Consider the following 18,258-nt stretch of genomic DNA (forward strand, 5'->3'; position numbering starts at 1 on the left):
CATGAGCCACATGGCAAGGTATAGATTTATAGAAATGGATTAATTTAAGATATAAGAACAGTTAGCAAGAAGCCTGCCACGGCCATACAGTTTGTAAGTAATATAAGTCTCTGTGTTTACTTGATTGGGTCTGAGCAGCTGTGGGACTGGTGGGTGACAGAGATTTGTCCTGACTGTGGGCCAGGCAAGAAAACTCTAGCTACACATATATAAACATAAACCCATGTATATATGTATGTATGTATGTATATGTATGTATATATATATGTCCATAAACACACACATGTATATGTATGCAAATGCATATTCATCCACCTCTTATGTGCAACTGTTGGATTAGGGTGTGGCTTGTGGGATATGTATTGCTGTCCCTTCAGCTAACTCCTCTCCAGGGAGCGAGGTAAAAGCAGGGTCTTGTTCACTTCAAAGCCTGGCCCCACACTCTCAGCTGTGGAGCACCAACAGAAAGAGGGACACCAACACCCTCTTGCAAGTGAGGAATGCTAACAGCCAACAGGTAACCCCACCACACATGGCTTTTAAGATCTCTGTATATATCAGCCCATCTAATACAGCACCCAGCAAGGCACTTACTACTGTCCTTGTGTTCCAAGAGAGGAAGCTCGGTACAGAAGGGTGTCTGGCCACTCAGCAGGTGGTAGAGTCAGGTTCAGGCACACTGGGTCCAGTGTGGTGGTCCTTCCTCATTAACCTGCCCTACTTCCCTGCCCTGGAGTGTGACCCAGGCAGGGGGACTTAGTAACAGAAAGGAAGTTCCAATCCAGACCTCTGGACCTGGCTGTCTGCTGGCCGAGTCACATGTGATCCGGCCATGCCGTTGGCAGGAAGGGCTCAGGTAGGGGACAGCTAAGAGACACAGGAGAAATTCCCTCCTCTTGTGGCTCTGCCCGCAGCTCCTGAGAGTCAGGCCAGCATCTCAGAAGCCAGAGCAGGCCGGATGCCTGGTCCCACAGCTGGGTTTGCTCACATTCTCTTGGCTGTGCTCTGCTGGACTGATTTAAGTTAATTCCAGCCGGAATGACTGGAAATACCAAGTATTTCACTAGGATTAGTGACTGGCCAAGAGAGCCAACTGCCTCAACCACAACCAGGTAACCTGGGTTGCAGTTCCTTAATCTCAAGGATATCCTCAGTGAGTCAGCTCCGGTGGCCTCCCAGTCCCAGGAGGGAAGACCCAACCTCTAGGCTCCCAGGTCTCCGCTCAGCATGCCAGGGAAGGCAAAATGGTCCCAGCCCAGAACAGCAGCCCATTTTCCTAATCTACCCACCACCGCCACTGCCGCTGCCGCTGCCGCCGCCGCCGCCGCCACCGCCGAAGCCCAAGTCACTCAGCCATCACCAAATTGCCACAGCGTAAGGTGTGCTGTGTCAGGGAAAGGTCTAGGGGCTGCAGACATCAGGGACAGTGGCCAAGCTGCGCAGTGGTTAGGGACGTGGCTCCTAGTTGCTTCACATTTGATACCTCCTTGACCTTATCCGAAGCCCACGACTGCCTCATAACCTGTTTGCTACCTCTGAAACAAGGAAGAGAAGAGTACATCCTAGCCCCTGCCCACAACTCCGTCACGGAGGAGGGATAAAGACGGAGCTACCCCCTAGCCCCTGCCCACAACTCCATCATGGAGGAGGGATAAAGACGGAGCTACCCCCTAGCCCCTGCCCACAACTCCGTCACGGAGGAGGGATAAAGACGGAGCTACCCCCTAGCCCCTGCCCACAACTCCGTCACGGAGGAGGAACGAAGACAGAGCCAGTCATGGATTCAAAACACAGCACAACCCCGTGACAAGCTCCATATAAATAGGAAGAATTTCAGTAAAACATTAGGTTTAGCCCACCTGACAAGCCATCAACGGCGTTTTGAGGAAACAACCTGAAGCATGTCCATTCCCCTGTTGTTTGGAGCTGCTTATCACCCCTGACATGGGCTCCAGCCTCACCAGGGGCTCAGCCAAGTAGGTCAGAGAGGATGGGGGGGTGGATGGGTGTGTGGGGGGACAGGCTCCCAAGCAGCTCCCGGCTTCCACACTGTACCCCAAACTCCTTGCTGCTCTTGGACCAGGTATCCATCCTCAGCTTGCTCTACTTACTGTGCCCTGTTTTCTACGCTTTGTTCTCACAGGTCAGTTCTCATGCCCCAGTGTCTTCTGGGAGTGAGGTGGCCACTCAGCCTCTCTTGACGAACAGTGAGCAAGGATGGCTCCTGCCCATCTTTCCCCGGACTCTGTCACACCAGAGGCTTGCCACCCATAAACCAAGGGCCCCAAGTGTCAGCTGCTCCCTGCACCTCACCTCTCCAGGCCCCCGTTGTGTGGCTGAGAATGATCCTCAGCACCTCACACTTGCTACCACACTGCCCTAAAAAGGACAGGTCCAGAGAAGGAAGGACACAATAAGACAAAGAAGGAACATGGAAAGAGGTGGAGGAAGTGGAACTCGGGGGGATGTCCGCTGACATAGTTTCAGACTGCAGGGAGCTGGAGAAGGCTTGCCTACATCCTCCTTTGAAATGAGCATCCCACTCCCTGGGGCCACTCCAGTAAGCCAGCAAGGACCAGCAGCTGGAGCTCTGTGTACCTGGAGGCAGCAATCCCCCTCCATGGTGGCAGGAAGTGCCAAGGACAGCAGCGAAGCCTGACAGAGTGACCCAAGGAGGCAAGACGCTCACCCTGTGAAGAAGAAGGTCAGGAACTTCTCGAGATGGTGGTCATGTTCTATATCTTGACTGTGATGACCATTACATGCCTGTGAGCATGTGTCCAGGCCGAAATGTACACCTTTTAAAAACCGACAAGCCTTCAGCTGGGCACATAGCTCAGTAGGTAGAATTCTTGCTTAGCACGACAGAAAGGCCTGTGTTCTTGATATCTGGTGCCACATAAAACTGGATGTGGTATGCATACCTATAGTGCCAGCACTGTGGAAGCAGAGGCAGGAGGAACCAAAGTTTAAGGTTATTCCAGGCTATGTACTGACTCCAAAGCCAGCTGGAACCATATGAGACCCTGCCTCAAACACATCTGCAAGCTTTATGTGTTTGAATTTTCAGTGCTGGGGAATTGAACCTAGGGCCCCGTGCATGCTAGGCAAGATACTGACCTACACCCCCAGCCCTCTTTTTATCTTTTATTTTGAGACAAGATCTCACTAACTTTCCCAGGATGCCTTGAACTCACTCTGTAGCTCAGGCAGGCCTTGAACTTCTGATCCTTCTGTGTCTACCTGCAAAGGAGCCAAAAATTTTGCCTGCACCAGGCCATGCAAAAATTGGTGAGCTTTATTGTAAATAACATATCTTGCCGGGCGGTGGCGGCGCACGTCTTTAATCCCAGCACTCGGGAAGCAGAGCCAGGCGGATCTCTGTGAGTTCGAGGCCAGCCTGGTCTACAGAGTGAGTTCCAGGACAGGTACCAGAACTACACAGAGAAACCCCATCTCAAAAGGCAGGTTAATAATAATTTATTTATTTATTTAATTTTAAATATTTATAAATATAAAATTTTAATATTTATTTAAAAATAAAAAACAAACAAATAAATGACATCTTGGTATATCATGAAATTGTGTGGTCCACTCAAGGAAAGCTTGGCGGCTGTCTGCCAACATGGGATAGAGTATTTGTAGGATGCTGATATTGACAAGGAGGATATGAGAATTTTCTAGGGGAGGGTCTGGCTCAGTAGGTGGCCAGACAAATGGGTGAAAAGAGTCTGGGTCTGAAGGGGTGAGGTCTGCTCAGACAGACAGGCCTAACCTGCAGTCACACTGTGTCCACAGAAGGTAGTCTACATGGGTAAAGAGAGGTCCCCTAGCCACAAGTGCACTAACCATTTGGGAGCCAAAAGGCTTTGTGCTGGATGATTATTGGCAAAGGTGGTGTGGTTCCTGGGCCAGGGCAGCCATCATCAGGGAGTTCTGAAGACTGTCATATGGCCTTCTGCTCTGTATTGTTACCTCCTCCTGCTTCCCTGTGTCTGGCCTTGTCTCCCTTCTCTACTCTCCTGCACCCCTAACTAACTCAAACAGGCTGTCACCTCCTCCAACTCTAGCCTCAGAGACCTCCCTTGGGGTAGGACTGGCTTTTATTTACTCACCCAGTGCTTCCAAAATAAATAATCCCCAGGACCCTCCTTGCACGTACAGTTCTTGTGAGCTGAGATAATAGCTGTCGTGGAGCACACTGGAAGTGTCCTACCTAGAAATTTCCTTCTTTGGGGTTCCAGTGGCCCCACTTTGGGTCAAGGGATCAAGAGCTTTCCACACATACCTGCAAGGCTCTCACAGGACTTTCTCTTGAGAAGGGTTGTTGAGTCTACCTCATGGTGATTATCTTTTGTGTTCCTTTTTCTTTTTTCAACAAATATTGATTGAGTTCCTTTGCTGCCTTTCCCTTTGTGAAATAATGGCTTCCTACATACTTTTCAGCCAGAAGCAAACCTTTCCCACAGCTCATTGTCGTTCAGCCTTCCTTGTGGTTGGGTTCATAGGTATGAGGAACCCTCCAGATAAGGTACCATGGTCACACACACAGACACACAGGTAAAGTTCAGGGCAGTGGAAATTGGATGTGGAGGCCGGGGCGTCAGAGACACGAAGGTGAATGGCCTGTGCTGGAGGAAAGTAGGCCTGGCCAAGGAAGGAGACTCTACAGAGCCCCAAGGGCTGAGGGAGATGAATGTCCAGTGAAGGGTCAGGGGGAATGACTGTGGAACTCTCTCTATTGTGCAGGGAGCCCCAGGGAATCTAGGTTCATCACTTACCCCAAGAAGAGGCCTAAAGAAGCCGAGGGCTTGGGAGGCACAATAGAAGGGAACAGCCTGGTGGACAAAACTCTCTGAGAGAGAAACCAACTGCTACAGCTGAGGCAGAAGCTAAGAGCCCACACTCAAAACCACAGAGTCCCACAACCGTTGCCAGCCAGCAGAGGCCTCCAGGGCCCCTGGTGGGGGCATCGGGTCTGAGTTTGAATGACTCAGAGGCTTTTTTCTTTTTTAAGATTCATTTTCAATTGTGTGTGTGTGTGTGTGTGTGTGTGTGTGTGTGTGTGTGTGTGTGTGTGTGTGTGTGTCTGGGTAGGGATATGTGCCTATGAACGAAAGGTCCCCTGAGGTCAGAAGGACGTGTCCCTCGACTGTGAACCACACAATGTGGGTGCTGCCACCTGAATTCAAATCCTCCCCAAGAGCAGTCTATCCACTCTTAACTGCCAAGTCACCTCTCCAGGCCCTAGCCATGGCGTTCTATTGTATGGAACCGGACAAATGACAAAGACCTTCATCTCCCACAGGGGCTCTCAAAATCAAGATCGCCTGGAGCCATCGAGAAATGCAGGCTCCTGGACCTCACCTCAAAATACACCCAAGATGATTGGGAACCGCCATCCTAATGAGACTCCCAGCCCTCAGCATCCAGAGGGAAGGCTGGAACCGGGGCAGCCGGGGGAAATAGGCTCCAGATTGGAAGAGACAGCCCTAGGCTAGGGCACACAGGCCGTAGTTAAGGAAGGCCCGGCTGAGTAGACTCTGTGTGTTACACCCTCCGCTTCAGGGAAGCCCCATCGATCCTAGAACAGCCCAGCCAGCAGTGCCCCTCCTGTCCAGAGAGACTCGCAGCCCTGTTTTCTAGGCTGGTTCTCAAGAGTGACGGCATCAACGCTACTGAGTTGGCACCTGGGGGCTGGGCAGGCACAGCTGCCCTGCAGGGAGTGTCCTGGCCCTGCCGTGTCCAGCATCAGGACCTCCCAATCCTACCACATGTGTTTCATCTGCTCACACCCACATAGCAACACTGTCGAACTGGAAACGTGAGTGTTTGGGCTTTACACACGCCATTTGGCAGTGTTCCGAGAGGAGGTCATCAGTCTGTAGTCACTTGACATTGAATCTACTTCTGGACGTCACATGTACTTTTTTGGGTCATTGCCAGGTTTCTGTCTCCCATGTGGGGGTGCTAGCCTCATCCCGTAGCTGGTCAGGCTTCCTCGTGAGTTGGGAGGCAAGGGCAGATGTAGAGTCGGGTGTCTTGTGAGCCTGGCCTTTCTGGGCATGTGGTTCTGGTCTCTCATTCCAAGCATGTGAATATCGATGTGCATTCCAACATCTCTCAGGAATTTGCTGAGGCAGGAAGTTTTGTCTCAGAAACCTGCTTTCTGCTCCACCCCAGCCTGACCCACTGCTAGGGTGGGCAGAGTGCCGTACCCAGGCTGCCCGAGATGGCGAGGGGAGCCCTCCAACTCCCAGTGTATCTGCCACTATTCCACACTGGGCATGGCACCTCAATTCCCCCGTGTGTCTTCATAAACACCCCCTCTCTCATGTGAAAAGGGATTGGACTGCTCTGCAACAGAAAATCCAGAACCTACCCCTGTTCCTTGGTCTTCTCAACATATGCAGCCTCTAGTGCTAATAAAGGAATGTTAGCACGGCCAAGCATTGATGCACTGGAGCCCTGTGATGTCTGGGATGGAGAGCCAGGGCCAGGCCAGCCAGGCTGCTGAGCTTGGGGCTGTCCCACTGGCTCAAAGACTGTTGGGACTGTAGATTCGACTCTCAGAAACTTTGAGAGGCCCAGAAGTCTATTCTAAAGGAGGGTAGGGTGAGCAGATGACTATGACACACCCCACCATCATGGCCTCCAGACAGATCTCTATCACTTCCAATTTCATCTCACCAGGAGCTCACTCACTGTGGCCTGTTTTCATTACTAAGCATGGACTTCCTCTAGTCCACACACCCTCCTACCCTCCCTACGGCAGGAAAACCCTACCATGTCGGGGTTTCTCTTTGCCATCCCCACCCAGTTTTCCCCCTTGGCATCGGGGATGGTTAATCACTGTCAACTGACTGAATTTAGACTCACCATGGAAAGACACTTGTGGGCGTGTCTGAAGAAGGAAGATTCACCTTGATTCTGGCAGCACCAACCCACGGGCTGAGGTCCCAGACTGACAGAAATGGAGAGAAAGAGAAAGGGGGCCGGTCTCTGTCACCTGATGGCAGGTGCAAGGTCACCAGTGGCCTCACTCTCCTGCCACGATGCTTTTTCTTCCACTGCAGTCTGTACCTTCGAACCATGAGCCAAAATAAAGCCTGACTCCTGCCGATTGCTTTCATCAGAGAGTGTAGCAAAGCAGCAAGATTGAAAAAAAAAGAATACAGCCCTCTTCCTGTAAATGGCCGGAGGTAACCCGTGAAAATGGTTCTCTCGATACTGTCTTGACCCAGGAAACCCCTGCAAAATCATGCAAATCAAGAGGTTCAAATCTTCCTGTTCACTTTAAGAACACCCATAAAGCTGCCCAGGCCTTCGAGAGTGTGCATATGGGAAAAGCCACCAAGTACCCAAAAGGTGTCACTTTAAAGGAGCAGTTCACACCGTTCCAATGGCACAAATGGCGGAGTCGGTAGGTGCGCCCAGACCAAACAGTGGAGCTGGACACAGGGTTGGCAGTCAGAAACAGAGTGCTGAATCCTTGCTGCACGAGCCTAACCATGCAGAGAGTGATGAGGAACTGCAGGGTTTGCATGGAGATGCTGCTGCAGTCCCTGAGCCTATCCTGGTGAATGAAGCACCAATGATGCCACCATTCACCAGTGCTCACGCCGGATTAACCCCTCCATGTGCTCCTCCCTCCCCACCACAGTGAGAGGATCCTCACTGAAAAGGAACACATGGTTCCAAAGCCAGAAGAAGAGGGTGCCCAGAAGGAAAGATGTCCCAGAAGAAACAAAATCTGACTGCACGGGAATAAAGTCATCATAAAATAAATACAGATAAAAGTTAAAAAAAAAAAAAAAACCAACTAATACAGCAGCTCATTGACCCCTTCACTGCTGAGTTTTGTTTTTTTCTGTATCCTCAGACTGGTGCCTATTTCCCTACCTCTCCAAATTGTTGGAGAGTTTATTCATATGTTGGAGATTCCTACCACATCACTGATTGAATGTTTGGCCCTCACTGACTGTGTATCATTGTCTTAGTCAGGGTCACCACCGCTGTGATGAAACACCATGACCAAAAGCAACTTAGGGAGGAAAGGGTTTATTTTGCTCACAGTTCCTTAAAAACAGTTCATTATCAAAAGCAGTGAGAACTCACACAGGGCAGGAACCTGGAGGCCGGGGCTCATGCAGAGGCCATGGAGGGGTGCTGCTTACTGGCTTGCTTCCCATGACTTGCTCAGCTTGCTTTCTTATAAAACCCAGGACCACCAGCCCAGGGGTGGCACCACCCACAATAGCTGGGCCCTCTCCCATCAGTCACTAATTAAGAAAATATCCTCGCCAGGTGGTGGTGGCGCAAAAATGTCTTTAATCCCAGCACTCAGGAGGCAGAGCCAGGCGGATCTCTGTGGGTTCAAGGCCAGCCTGGGCTACCAAGTGAGTTCCAGGAAAGGTGCAAAGCTACACAGAGAAACCCTGTCTCAAAATCTCCCCCACCCCCGCAAAAAAAAAGAAAGAAGGGGGGCTGGAGAGATGGTTCAGAGGTTAAGAGCACTGACTGTTCTTCCAGAGGTCCTGAGTTCAATTCCCAGCACCCACATGGTGGCTCACAACTATCTGTAATGAGATCTGGTGCCCTCTCCTGTATACATAATAAATAAATATTTAAAAAAAATAAAAAAAAGAAAGAAAGAAAAGAAAATATCCTCTAGGCTTGCCTATGATCTTATGGAGGCATTTTCTCAATTGAGGGTCCCTCCTCTCAGATGACTTTAGCTTGTGTCAAGCTGGCATAAGACTGTCCAGCACAATCATATAGCTATAGGTCCTAATAACCAAATTGTGTGAATGAGGCAACAGGACCCCGCCCTCCATTCAGAGTTTATAGTCCAGAGAGAATGAATGGGAGCAGGGCACCTGCCCCCCCCCCCGCCCCTGCCCCCCCCACACACACTGCCTTGGTTTTTCAAAACAGGGTTTCCCCTGTGTAGCTCTGACTGACCTGGAACTCATTTTGTAAACCAGAGATCCACCTACCTCTGCCTCCAGAGTGCTGGGATTAAAGGAGCGCACCACCATGCCTGGTGACTCTTTATTGATCATCATTCTCTACCCATCTTCACACCCCGCCCTTGCTCCTTCTCTGTCTCGCAGAGAGAGCCCTTGACGCCCCCCATAGGAGGCTAGGGCAGCACTGCCCTGCACAGAGCCTGGCACACAGACTTGTGCTTGTTGCTGAAGCCAACAAAGAAGCCAACACCATCCCCCACACTCCATCCCCCACACTCAGAACGCTGGGAGAGAGGGCACTGGAGATGACAAGCTGGGGCTGGTCGAGCAGGTCCCAGAGGATCTGGGTGACCACAGAGCTTCTTAGTCCTGGTTGCCCTTGGCAGCCTACAGATAGGTACAAGAAAATACCACCCTTTACTGAAGGCGGACAGCGTGGATGAGGACCATCTGCCACCTCTTTGTCGTCCCTTGCCTCATCAAGAGGCCACCAGCTTCCCCCTGGATGTGTCTTCAGGGTTGCTGAGGCACCTGTGGTGTGCTGTTCTGAAAAGACTCCACCAGACACTAAAGACCAGCTGACCAAGAGAGTCAGAGTGCCAGGTCAAACTAAACCACAACCTACCATCTGTTCCCTGATCACGTGACCCGAGACAAGCTACCCAACCTTCCTGTGCCTCAGTTCCCTCGTTCTCGCTGTTAAAAAGGGCATGCTGCTACTGAAGTCCGTACCAATAAAATGCGGAGGATTGCTGTCCGGATGGCTTGATTGGCATAGACCATTTACTGAGGAGATAGTGAGTGCCAGTGTTGCTAACACTGGCTGAATGACAAGGACATCTTTCACTTCCCACAGTGTGCCATCTCCACTCAGCGGGCAGCCTGCTGGCTGGCAACACAGTCTCCACAGGAAGTCATTAGCAGACCACCAACTCCCTCTGAATTTGTCCCCTACCCTGACAATGGAGGCGTCTTGGGAAGCTGCCTGGTGCTCACAGAATGGGCCCACAGCCACACTGGCATCCAACCCTCCTCCACAGGCGTCTCCAGCATGGCCCACTGGGCAGCGTATTCCTTCTTTTCTGGAAAGCCACTTGGCGACTCGTGTGTAAAGTAATATGCAAGTTCGTACCCTTTGACCTAGTAATCCTGTTTCCAGGAATCTGCCTTCAAGGAAATAAGCAAAGAGGTGTGCAGAATTTTATGAATAATTTTGTCCATTGTAGTACTGTTTATGTTTTATAATAAAATAAGATGAGGTATTAAATTCCAGGGAAACAGAGGAGCCACGCTTCCATGATGATATATGACTTTAATAATCTCAGAGACTCACAGCGATTGTAATATTGAATGGAAGTGTACCAGGGCCCCAAGCCACTCAGCCCTGGAGCTCCATTTGTTCCTCATGGCCACCTCTGCCTTTTAGGACGGCTGTGAGCCTAACATGAGGAATGGCAGGGCCTGAGGCTAGTAGAATACAGGCCACCTACCCAGCATTGAACAACAGGCTGCTCTCTGTTATTGGTCAAGAGTGCCTCTGAAATAAGGGTCAACCTGGCCATGATAACTGGCAGGAAGAGAAGGCTCCAAGAGGTTAAAGAGCCGCCCAGGGGCCTCAGGTGGACCATGGGTGGGGAACGGATTGTCCTGAATCACTGCCCTCCAGGGTCCTTAGCTGTGATGGCATCTCAGGCTGTGTTCCTTCCAGCTCCAAACAGGCCCTCAGACAACATCGGTGCGCTCATCTCAGCTGTACAGAAACACAGTTTGGACAGACATAATTCAGAGTACCCAACCTTCCAGAAACAGATTCAAATCCACACAGCACCTCTCTGCGGCTCCACAAACCGACCTCCTAGCACTTAAGGTTTCATCTGTGGCTTTAACATCTTCCAAGGAACAGACCAGAAATGTCCTGGAGCTGTCCAGTGCACAGCGGCTCTGAAGGTCATGTTTTTCAGATGAGGAAACTAAGGCTTGAAGATATTGACAGAAATTCCTTGCTCAAGGTCCTGGGGTTAACCAGAGATATGGTTGGGGCACACTCGGCTTTTCCAAAGCCCAACCCTTCTCTTTTTCATAGTAGCATTATGAAAGGTAACTTCACCACCATACTCATGTCCTTCCTGCGTCCGCCCTCCCACCTTCTTTTCTGAAATAGGATCTAACCTTGGCTGGCTGAGAACTTGCTCTCCTCCTGCCTCAGCCTTCAGTATGCTGGGGGCAAAGGTGTGTACCACCAGGCCCGGCAAAGGTCACCACTTTCCAACACAAGGTCCGGTGAACCTGGTGTGTTCCCATAATTCTACAGTGCTCACACAATCTAATTTTAGAACACCTCATCACTCCACCATGAAACTCTGCACCCATCGAAGTTATGCCTGTCTCCCTGCAACTTCTTCTGCCCCCAGACATCACTAGTCTGCTTTCTGTCTCTGTAGCTTTGCTTAATCTGGACATAGCCCACAAAAGAAACTGCTGTATTTGCTCTTTTGAGACTGGCTTCTTTTGCTTAGCTTGTTTGAAGGTTTGTTCATGTTTAACATGAATTAACACTTCACTCTTTTTAGAGCTGAATGATATCCCGACGTGCAGATATTTTGCTTGTCCATCATCATCGTCAGTTGATGGACATGTGGGCTGCATCTGCCTTTTGACCATTATGAACAATGCGTCTCTGAACATTCACATGCAGATGTGATCTCCAGTTTGAGGAGCGTTTCCTCGGGAGTGGGATTGGAGAGTAGCCTCTTTCCTATGCCATTTCTCAGAGCCTTGACATGTTAATATGCATTTTCCAAATGTATCTGGCCAGGAAAATACATTTTCCATAAAGTATCCAGGAAGACTTTGGAAAGTCTGATTTAATACACCTACCCATTTGGGGGGAATGAAAGCCCAGAAGGGCTCAGCAACACACATCACAGAAGCACGTGAGAGGTGACCTATCGCGGGAGACCAGGGGAACATGTGGCTGTCTGAATGAGAAAGAGCTTCATAAACAAAGGATATTCAATAGTCACAAAGGCATTGGAAAAAATGAGTGTGGCTCCATACATACACATGGAAACGTTTGTCTGAACCTCAAGCTACAGATGAACACAATTAGCAAGCAAAGAGCCATGCTTAGATAGCCCACCGTGTCTTAATCCTGGCGTTGAAGGAGAAACCCCACGCAGTTCCAGCAACGGTGACTCTCAGGCCTTACTATGGAGACAGATTTCATTTTTATGCTCCAGGATGGGCCCAAGAGATGGCTCAGCAGGTGAATGTGCTTACTCCCAAGCCTAATGGCCCGAGTTTGTTTCCCAGAACCCACACAGTGGAAAGAGGAAACCAGCTCCATAAATTATCCCCTAGCCTCCACATGCAAGTGCCTCCCTCTCATCCATCCAAACAAACAAACAAATAAATGTTCAAAACATTCAAAGCTCTTGGGTGATTCTACCATACATCTTAGAAATAAAAATTATATAATTAATAGGTCAAGACTTATTAAGATATATCAGTAAGAAAAAGGCCCTGTGCTCCAATAGAAAAGCAGGTAAGATGTTGGAGCCCACTAGGTTTCCTAGTGGCTGTACCCAGCAGGACTGCATAAGAGGTTGATTGGACCACGGGCCTGGGTACCAGGGGTTTGTAAGGGTCTACACTTGACTATAACTAGCAAGGGGGAGGTCTTTTGCTCCACCCCTTGGCATTGTTATAAATAGACCTTTGGAATAAAGTTCTGGGCCGGTGGATAACAATCCAGGTCCACCCGAGTCTATTCTGTGTTTTCTCTCTGTTTCTCTAACTGAGTCTCTTATCCCTCATTCCTCAAGAGTCCTTGGGGTAAAATAATGGTGGGAGCTGGCCAAACACACGTGTCAAAGATAAGAAATAGGAAAAACAGTGCTAGGCTCATATAACTTGTAGTATCTCATTTAAATCTTTCAACTCACTCCATGCTCTGTCCACATTCTAAAGATGGAGAAACTGAGGCTGGGGCATGATTCCTGGTTCAAAAAGCTTATAGGGGACAGAGTGGCAACTGTCTCTGATTGGCCTAGGATCCAGCTCTTTAATCAACACACCGGGCTTCATTTCCAGAACATGCCCTGTGCCCTCCTATCCACCAAGCTAGAAAATGTTTGAAAGTATTGATTCTCTGTATTGGGAAGACACGGCGACTATGGTGCTTTTTGTCCACTGCAGGCAGAATTTTCAACTGACACATCCCTGAAAAACCTTTTTCAAAGTGTGGCACAGAGTCTCCAAAGTGCTGACTCCTGGGCCAGGACTTCTGCCTACATTCATATGTTCTGAAGCAGAAGCCAGCATGAGGATATAGCTTTGTACATAAGTACCTCCTCCCAAGTTAAAAGATAAAGAAAAACTGCTTTTAGAATTTCCTTCTAACGTAAGTTCATGTTGAGTTCTTCAAGAGAAGGCCAAGAAGTTGGATGTCACTTTTCAAAGTTGCTTGCTTTTTTGTTTTTATTCATTGAGATTGGATCACAGGTAGCTCAGGCTGACCCTTCAATCACTCTGTAGCTGAAGCCGTCCTTGAACCGCTGACCCTCTTACCTCTACCTCCCAAGTACTAGGATTGCAGGAATATTCCTCCACACCCAAGCAGACATCACCCTTGACTCTCTAAATTCCTATGGGTCAAGCAGCCCTTGGGCAGTGCATTGGTGCAGGAACAGCTCCAGAATCCCCAACCAAGCCTTCTTCCTGCTGAACCCCAACCATCTTTTGTTCCTAGCGCCATATGATACGAGCTGAATTCCTTTGCATGGAGAATGATTTTCAATATGTCAAGTCAGCTATTGATATCTTGACTACTACTCTCTGAAAAAATATTTTCTATAGCTAATTTAGGTCTCATCATTTCAACAGTCAACATGAATCCCAGCCTCAGTTCATAAGAAAAACAGGGAAGTCAGCAGATGGCCCAAGGTCACATCCAAGGTGTAACTGGTAAAAGTATGAAGAACCTAGGCCTGCCTCAAGTTCCTTCTACACTTTATTTCCCTGAGTAGATTCTAATATCTCAACCAAGAATGCTTAGCAAAGATGACTTTTCCCTTCTCTTCCAGGCTTCTGTATAACCAAAGAGCAGCAACACCATTAAGGATCTATGTCCTACCAGGTCTTTACATCTTCCTCTGATGGTCAAGCCCAAGGCTCCAGTGTGCTTAGTATGTACAGGCCCTAAGCCTTGTCTATTGTTTTTCACTGTAGGTGGGGTTTGATGACTGGATTCATAACCTCACATCTCCCCCTATGAAACATCATGTTGATAGAATCATCGTCCTTCTGGCCAGACAAGAGCCTTGGGCGCCGGTTCTATCATCCGCGGCTCTCCTTTCCATTGGCTGGTACACGCATGAAGGACTTCCAGGGGAGCAGAACATGTGGTATCAGGACTTTGGAGTGCTAGAGTCAGTGAGGTTTGGAATTGAATCCCAGTTTTGACAGTAAGTACCTCATGACCTTGGGTGTATCTCTTCGAGTTTCTGTTTCCTGCCTGTAAGGGGAATGATGGAATCGCTGGGTCAGCAGGAAACGTCATGAGCCTGTGGTGGTATACCTGGCATCGGAAGGTCAGTAGGGAGAGGCTGGGCAGCCCCTGTCTGACCATGTGCTCTGTACTGTCTTGGCACAGAGGAACATTCTGGACGGCTTCTCTTCAACCCATCCAAGGATGGTCCCTCATAGTAATGGATGCTAGGCTCTGGGGAGAGGTGGCTTATGGCCGTCCTGAGTCATTGAGAGGAAGCATTGCCTTGCAGGGTCAGAAGACATGAGCCAACTCTGGGGTCATCTCTGCTTGGCACTCCAGGGTTTGATGGGCCAACCCAGGGACAACGCTAGTTCTCCGTGGGTCATGTGCACTGGAAGCTTGCTACTGTGTCCTCTTCTCCATGAAGACCCATGGACCAGGAGACCCCATGAAGCTCCATCTTTTCTTTCCACCCAACCCGCCTTGACCTTGCTTCAGATCTGCTTGTCAAGGGAAACTCAGCCTTTACTGAAGACGAATTCGTAAGCGGCTTTCATCTGAATACATGCTAAACAATGACAGTGTCCAGACAGTGTGTGTCACACAGGTAAGATCTCAATTAAGTGAGTGTGGTGGGTTTGGACTTGCTAAAACTCTCTTCTTCTGATTTAATGGTCCTCAATTGTGATTGAGTAATGTCCAGATAAACCCACTATAAACTGAAAATGGTAATTAAATGGAAAAAAAAATGTTAGAGTCAACTATTTTCTCAGACCTCAACTGGCTTAATTTTTGAATTCTAGAATCAGGCAGCAGTCTGGACTCAAAATGATTCAGATTGTTCCACGGCAGTTGCAAGAAGCAGGTCTATATTCATAGCCAGAAAGAAGGAAGTGAGATATAGAAAGAGCCTGATTGGTTCCAGCTCACAGCTGCTTGCTTTGTTTTGATTGAGTCTCACTTGACTGAGACTCAGAAACTTGTTACAGCAAATAGGTTGAAGTCTACTTAGACGTGAAGTTAGGTTACAGTTTACTACATACAGAAAAACCTTTAGACAGCACTTAAATTCCAAACCAATCAATTTAACACCAGCAAATGCCACACCTTAGCAACATAGAATACTGCCTAGTATGTGTCCTTTCCGTGGAGTTGTGGCTGCCTGGGTGCTGTAAATGGCTGTTGTTGCCCAGTGTCTGGAAAAACTATCTGACTGCACATCACAAGCCCGAGGAAAGGTCAAAACTCACCCAAAGAATGGTCTTTTCCAAATGCATGAAGGCTTTCATACAGTAACAGACTTGGCAAATCTGGATTGGGCCTCCTAAGCCAACAATACCTGCCCTCCTTGAATCCATAAATCAAAACCCGTGACTTTCACATTGTTGTCTCTAAAAGGGGCTCCAAGAACCACTTCTGCAAAATGTCTGCAGAACAATGTCCTTTGCTCTGTGTTCCTGATGGACAATTCCAGTTCTCTGGAGAGTGATGGATGGCTCCGAGCGCATCCAGAAAAGGGTGCTGCCAACCATCTAAGGAATGAAGCTGAAAGGAAGGCCCACAACCACATTCCGACACATTTCCCTATGCATTAGGTGTGTGCTGTGTTGTTATTGTTTATCCAAGAACCCAGGGGAGATACCACCAACCCCACCACCCCCAGTTAAAAAGCTCCTCTCCAGACCCAGCACCCCAGAGGGCAGGGTGTCCAAAAAGCAAGCTCGTAACAAATGTAAACCTTAACTAGTTTGTATTTGTGGTTCTAGAATCAGGCCACATGTTTGTCTTAGTCAGGGTTTCTATTGCTGAGATGAAACACCATGACCAAAAGCAAGGTGGGGAGGAAAGGATTTATTGGGCTTACACTTCCACATCACTGTTCATCACAGAAGGAAGTCAGAACAGGAACGCAAACAGGACAGGGACCTGGAGGCAGGAGCTGAAGCAGAGGCCATGGAGAGGTGCCGCTTACTGGCTCCCCAGGGCTTGTTCTGCTTGCTTTCTACACCACCCAGGACTAGCCCAGGGTGGTCCTGCCCATCATGGGCTGGACCCTCCCCACTGATCACTAATTAAGAAAATGCCTTATAGGCTTGCCTAAGGACTTATGGAGGCATTTCTCAATGGAGGCTCCGTCCTCTCAGATGACTTCAGCTTGTGTCAAGTTGACATAAAACTAGCCAGCACAATGATCTACTTTGTTCTCATGAGCTGAGCCAAAGAGCCTGGTTTTCTAGAAAAGGGCTAGAGAAAGCAGAGCAGAAGGCATCGGGCCATCTCTAAGTTATGTTCCCTGTAAAGCTTAACGCAGAAGAGATTTCCTTACCGTGCAGGCTACAGCTGGCTTGTCCGGACACTGGGCTATTGTCTCCCTAGCTTTCCTTTCATTTCTTAGGTCAGTCAGATAAACACCTTGTCTGGACTCGGAGTAAGGGATTTCAGTATGAGAGACACTATGTGGGCTTGGTCTTCGGGGCTTAGTGTGGAAGCATGGTGTGAACCCATGGTCTCCTCTGGATTTTATAGAGTAGAGTTGACTTATTCTTATAATGAGCCCTCGCATCCCATGTAGGGGTGTCCTGTGAATCATCTGAGCTCACAGACAGAAACATTTTAAACAGCAGTTATTCTCCTGTGAGACTTGTCCGTGGGTTTTTGTTTGCTCCCGGGGAATGGCATCAACACTTGGTCAGAGGACTGTGTCCTTGCTGAAGAGGCCTTTGGTTCAGTGACATGGCCCCAATACCTTGAAGACACATGGTCTATTTTCCAAGCTATGTCATCTTTGGAGGCCACTTAACCTTCCCAAGTCTTGTTTTTCCCATACAAAAATAAAATAAAATAAAAAGGCAGCAATAACAGGCTAGGTGGCCGAGAGAGGTCTACTTAGCAAGATGACCTTCCTGGCTTCATCTTCACTCTGGCATTTTCAGGGCCCACGGGGTGGCTGTGGCACAGAGAAGCCTGCCCAGGGCTCATGTATTACACACCGCTTCCCTGTCTGACCCCATCTGGTAATGGTACTTTACAGACAGAAGCCTTTATACACCATGTCGCCATGAGACAGGAACACTGGAAACCACGTCTCTAACTGCCAAGACTGGGCCCTGTCTATGAACAGTGAACAGAGCTGGGGACAGTGTGGGCACTGACCTGCCTGAACCCCAGCCGTGGGCCCCTGCCTGGGCTGATCAGACAGATGGCGGCCCCTCCCCTATGCTACTCCACCCACAGTTTCCACTGTCTCCTAGGTGACGGTGAGTATCTGTGTGTAAGAGCAGAGAGCAGGTACCTAAGCTCTCCGCATCCATTAGTTGCTAAGTTGGAAGCTGCCCTGCGGCCTGGAGCCCCAGGGGATGCTGGCACCTGGGCTTTGGGAGAGGATCCCCCTCTGAGCAGTCTTGGCGGTCCCCATGTTGGCCAGCCTCCCCACAAGTCAGCTCACTTGGGGGTGCCCAGCCTCCTGCAGGGGTAGAATGGAGGACTCTGTTCCTGAAGACTCCCAGAGGCAGGGAAAGTGGATTTCAGTAAAGCCATCCCATAACCCACCATTTGACTGCCAGTCAGAGGGCCTAGTGTCTCTTTTGAACACATGGAGTGTCTGGGCACTGAGCTAGATGGGAGAGAGACTGACTGTGGCCCATGTGTCCTGGGACTCAGAGTCTAAATGGGGTACCAGTCAATAAAAGAGGGGTTAGGACACAGCACAGGAAGAGCCCTAAAAGGCAGGGTGAGGGCTGCTGAGTTTGACAAAGAAGTGTTTCCTTGGGGGTTGGGGAGCGGGGGGGAGAACAC

Source organism: Peromyscus maniculatus, chromosome 6 (genome assembly GCF_049852395.1).
Source record: "Peromyscus maniculatus bairdii isolate BWxNUB_F1_BW_parent chromosome 6, HU_Pman_BW_mat_3.1, whole genome shotgun sequence".
In the NCBI taxonomy this organism is placed as follows: domain Eukaryota; kingdom Metazoa; phylum Chordata; class Mammalia; order Rodentia; family Cricetidae; genus Peromyscus; species Peromyscus maniculatus.